Raw genomic sequence first — 5554 nt, forward strand, 5'->3', positions numbered from 1 at the left:
ATCTAGCAAACTCTTGCCTACGTATCCTTATAGTGCAATAAGGAAATCAGAGCATTCGTAGTTCGGGGAACTATGATTTGTTGGTGTCTTTTAGTGAACGACTGTTTAGATCTTGTTCTAAAGGCTAACCATGGGCTTGTCTACTATAGGCGGAGGCTTAAGCACTAGTTTGTTGTGCATGTTAGAAAGGATTAAACAATGTTCTTTCTGAAAAGGGTTTTATCGTTGGTCGCACGGGGGCGAGAAATTAGATTTAATATGTTTGATATTCTTTAGAAAAATGACAAAAGATTAAGCAATGTAGTGCACACCAATCATCCAATTCTTTCGAAGAATAATATGGCGAACGCCATCTACTCCTTTTTTCGTTTAATTTATTATTGAAAGTTGTTTGCGGAGACTGAACATGCATGGTAGTGAAGCATGCGCCTCCCACTCGCTTATTCAAGGAACGATGAGGCGTGCCCCCCATTCCTTGATCCAAGTTCATTTAGTGTATTTTAATCGGACGACGAAAGTTTGAGCAATATGGCGAGCGCCAGTCCTTCAAATATCCGGAGCGGACGCTTCCCATATCCCTTTTCATCCCAAGTTTATAAATTAAAATGTTTTTTAAGTATTTTATTGATTTATAAAAAATGATTTGAATTACGATTAATGTCTTAATTAGACGACGAGAATTCGAGCAATATGGCGAACGCCAATTTCTCGAAGACTCGAGAGATAGTGAAGCGGACGCTTACTATACCCCTTTTCATCCAAAATTTAAATCATAAAAATAAAGTCTTTAGAAATTTTATTCAATTTAGGGAAAGTGATTTGAATTTGTAGTTTAGGGTTTTAATTAGACGACGAGAATTCGAGCAACATGGCGGACGCCAATCATTCGAATACTCGGGAAAGTGATTTGAATTTGTAGTTTAGGGTTTTAATCAGACGACAAGAATTCGAGCAATATGGAGATCGCCAATCATTCGAATACTTGAGAGATAATGAAGCGAACGCCTCCTATACTCTTTTTCATCTATAGTTTTAAAATTGAAAGGGTTTCGAATAGTATATTTATTAAAAGAAATTAGGTTTGAATTCGTGAGAATTAATTGGGTTCGAGAAGGGTTACTCGATATTGGACAAATACTTTATCATAATTAGGATAAAATAAGCATTTTTACTAATGTTCAACTAACCATTCAATTAACATATATTCTAATAAAAGTTAGAACTCATAATTAAAACAATCAAGAAGATCAAGTTAAAACAAAAGCCTATTTTACTACTAGGGTCATATTAATTTATTAACTCCAAAATGAGCGTAAGCGATAAATAACAACTCCAAAACGGAATAGGGTGCATAAGAATTAAAAGGGGTGAAGCCCCAAGAATCAAATTACGAAGGCCCGACAAAGGACCTAAAGCAAAAGGATTAATGGACCCTAAGGTCCAAATCCTCTTCCACACGTCCAAAAAAAACAAATGAATGGCCAATAGGAACATATATAGTATGAGGCCGAAATGGGCCTTAAGGCTCAAGCTCCTTCTGTGAGTACAGAACACGGAGAGCCAGGAAGGAGGAAAAGGACATCATGAGCCGGCCAAAACAAAATGCAGTGAATTAATTTCCATTATTAAAATAGTTTTGAGAAAAACAAAAAGACTTTAGAGAATCTCATCTGGCAGCGTTTCTCATGAAATTTTGTTTTACGGTACCTCCCAAAAAATGCGTGACTAATCATTAAGATCTTTTCCATAGAATCTTTACAGCGGTAAGATTTGTACTTGTTGTGGTAAGGGATTTTTTTACTGTTATGTAGATTCAACTTTAAACGATGTATGGCCCTTAACTATTCCTTATTTCAAAAGGACTCCCTAAATGCCACTCCCGATTTGATTTAGATTGGGGTATTTGCTTTCGCGGTTTTGACGCTTACGTGATATTGCTTGATAATTTAAGTCTCGTGACCTCATTTTCTTCTATACTTTCAGGTTGTACCACGACATCGTACCTGTGATGGTGGTTAAATGGTCAAGTGGAGATTGAGGCCATTTGCAAGTTTGCAACCCGTGTGCACCTAGACTTTGGTATGCTTCCCAGGACGTGAGGTTATGCTCTTATTACCTTTGTACTTATTGATTTTGTTGTTGGGTCATTGTTGAATTGCATATTGTTTCTATTTCCACTTTGTTCTCCCATTTCATTGTCCATAATATTTCCGTGTTGGGAATGTTGCTGTTAGTTCTGATGTGTTGCAGGTTACCGTTGTAGTCTTGTTGCTGCGTCCTGCATTGGAGCTTGGTTCTTCTCTCCTTGACTCCATTTATAAACCCGGTCCTCCATTGTCGAATGGCACTTGATTTCTTGATTGCAGCTTGGTTTTGCTGCCTCCTAACAGCTAGGTTAGATAACAACTTGAGGTTGTTTCTAGGGCATTTGAATTATTGACCAATATGCTTACTACTTGTCATAGCATTCTCTAGTGGATAACAAAATGGTAGCTCTCTTCAATCCATGGGCCTGCAGGCGTGATTCTACCAGAAAACCTTTGCGGCTTACTGAAGAAGTATTTTCAACTTGTTTTAATGATAACCTGTTAATTCAATGTTTCAATTAATGTATTTTTTGGATTTTGATATGGTGTTAATTCCATTTTTGCTTCTACAGTTGTGATTGCAGTTGGAGCTTATGTCCAAAAAGGTGTTGGCGGTACCGACCGTTGTAGACTCCGTGACAGTTGCCGCTGTTGGATGTTCATATCACTGACGGAGTAGAACATTAACCACGGCCAAAAAATTCTCCTTAGGTAGAGTAGAAAACTTTGAACTGATTTCTGTTAGTAAAACTCTAAGTTTTAATGGCCAAGACGATTTGTTTTCCCCTAAGAGATTTCGTTACCTTTTTGTAGCATCAAAGGCGCTGGCAACGACAACCATAAGATCTAATGCTCTAGAACGCCTTAAAGCATTGTAAGTATTGCTACCTGCACTGGTGGACCTTCCATGTTTCCGCCCATGTGAGTTTGTGTGAGATCCCACTCTGCTGGCACCAGAACTCCTTAGTTGTTTTTCACTGAGCTATTGCCCTTCTTTTCTTTTCCTGTTCATTGGCAGCTTCAATCTTCTTCCAGTAATTATGTGCACCGACATGAGGATACAAGGTTATAACTTTCATAAGAACAAGCTACACTGGAATTTCTGCCTTCTAATGGGAGAGCAAGAGCTATGGAGTCCATGACAACCAAACTCTTATGCGTATTGCAATTCACAACATTTGTTAAATGCAACAGGTCCTTTTTGTCAAATGAAAAATGGGAAATTTGAATGTCTTGTAACAATTATGCTTTGTATGAAAGTGTGAATTACTAAAACAGAATCAATGGAACTTAGGATGTAACTTTGAATTTGTTTCGTTATGATCTGCGTTTTCCCGCACGACTTGGCTTTGTCGCAGCTTGCGGCTTGTATCTATATGTTTGGCTTATGTAGCCTGTAGTCGTTTTTGGTTTATGATGTTGGCGTTGTAACGTCATTTTTCCCTTTACCGTACTTGGTTCATTTCACGTTTGATGTTATTTCTCTGCCATGTACTGCCGCGTTCCAGTTTCTCAAGTCTACTTTCTCTTGTAGCTTTCTTTGCTTTTTAGTGGCATTTTTCTTTTATCTTATCTGAATGTAACATTTGGAACATATGGGTTGCATTATGGTTGCCTCTTGTAATGCTGAAAACAAACTGATGGTTGTACTTGGAAATTGGTTTTTATGATGATAAACAATTGGATGTAGTTGTATGGATTTAATGGTTTATGGAAAAAGTTTTAATGGATTTGGATAACTGGATTTGCAATTTGAATTAAGGATATTTAAAATGGAATTGGATAATGATAAATGGAGAATGAATGGACTTAAGTGTAATGTGGTTTGGATTGACAAGGGATAATGAATTTGAATATAAAGTGAATAATGCTTATGAAAATGAGTTTTAAATTTGGTTTGGAATGAGCCTAACAAGGAAAACGTGAATGGGCCCATGTATTTTTACAAAGAACAAAATAATGAACGAGCCTCATTGATTGAAAATGAATTTGAACTTCAAAAACAATTCGAAAAGAAAATAGGGGTGAAAACAAGAAAGAAAATTAGAATAAAAAAAACTAACGGTTTTCAAGATTTACTTTAAATTTCAAAACTCAAAACTCGATTTAAATTTCAACTTCGAAAACCGACCCAAGATGACATAATACGGACTATATATGTAATGAATTGACGAATCCAAATTGACACGATTTATGGATTGAATTGAGCCTTAATCAAATGAACGAAAAATCGACCGACTCATGCACCAGAAACACATGACTAGGAACCAAATGGCTTCATCAAGAATGGACTTAGACCCATGAGTAAGATGAGATGCACAATCACCTGGACACCCGGTTAACACAATACAGGGCAAACCATGATGAGCAAGGCATGATTAGGCTGGATCAGATGCCTCAAAACCAAACGGTTTGCCGAGCCAATGAAACTTTTAAGACCCAAATTTTGATCCTAAGATCCCTCATGCAATTTCATTATAAGAATTAGCATTGGGATCATACCTTGGCATCCTCCTTACCCCTATTTCATTGGGTTTGTTTTGGGAGAGATCACCAAGCATTATCTGATTGTATCATACTTGTATCTTATCATTTTACTAACCAAAGTACCAAAAAAATATCTTTGTATTTGCCTAACTCTTTTTTAGGTAGGGCATGATCACCATTGATCTATCAAGTTCATATCCAGGGTTTGAGACCCTCATGACAAAGAGCACAACCATGAATTGATCCAAGAATGGTTATGAGCATCATATATGAGTTCCATAGATTCCTACATGTTATATTGATCAATTTTTCTTTAAGAGTTTGGAGGTGATTTGCCTTGGAAACTCTAGTTTGACTGGGTATCTTGAGTAACTTCTCCAACAAGCTATCTCACCAATTGGTCAATTTTCTCAAGGAACACTTCAAAATTCATCATATTATGCATATATGATCTACCATGAACCATGAAAGTCAAGAGAATTGAAAGTTAGCAAGTTGGTTGATGGTGGTTGGCCAGATGAATTCATCTAATCAGAAATGGGTCTCCCTAGACCCTATCTCCTACAGTTTTCACCATATAAAAATGATTCCAAGAGAAACGTTACTCTAAATGATATTCCAAACAACTTTCATGTTGATACCTATAGCTAGTTTTGCTTGGAAAAGCATTTTCTATGTTGAAACATTATAGCTCATTTTGTCTAAACCCTAATTTTGAAGTCAACTTCCCAATGCCATAACTTGCTCAATTTGTATGAGATGAAAGCTTTCCAAGTTTCAAAATACAATTCAAGATGCCTACTTCAACTTTGATGTTTGGAGTGAAAGCAAGTCCAACTTTTATGAGCATGTGATATGAGGATACATTATAGGTCATTTTTGACCTATACCATTGAACAAGTGATTTTTCTAAACTTAAAAAATGCATAACTCTATCATTATAAATCCAAATGACATGAATCTGGTGACCAGTTTTAAGG

General features: G+C 36.6%; 1 long non-coding RNA gene across 5 annotated transcripts; it reads left to right on the top strand.

Moving 5' to 3' along the window:
• Window positions 1–1575: 1575 nt before the first annotated feature.
• LOC127129222 (uncharacterized) lies at window positions 1576–3657 on the top strand. 5 transcript variants are annotated; one of them, XR_007806232.1, is made up of 6 exons: window positions 1579–1763; window positions 1984–2394; window positions 2476–2558; window positions 2660–2798; window positions 2901–2961; window positions 3106–3657. It is a non-coding gene; the product is annotated as an uncharacterized LOC127129222 (long non-coding RNA). The 5 variants fall into 5 exon arrangements; XR_007806229.1 differs by having other exon boundaries at window positions 1582–1763; window positions 2466–2558; XR_007806235.1 differs by having other exon boundaries at window positions 1576–1763; window positions 1984–2558; window positions 2901–3008.
• Window positions 3658–5554: the final 1897 nt, after the last annotated feature.

This window comes from Lathyrus oleraceus, chromosome 1 (assembly GCF_024323335.1).
Source record: "Lathyrus oleraceus cultivar Zhongwan6 chromosome 1, CAAS_Psat_ZW6_1.0, whole genome shotgun sequence".
NCBI classification, from domain to species: domain Eukaryota; kingdom Viridiplantae; phylum Streptophyta; class Magnoliopsida; order Fabales; family Fabaceae; genus Lathyrus; species Lathyrus oleraceus.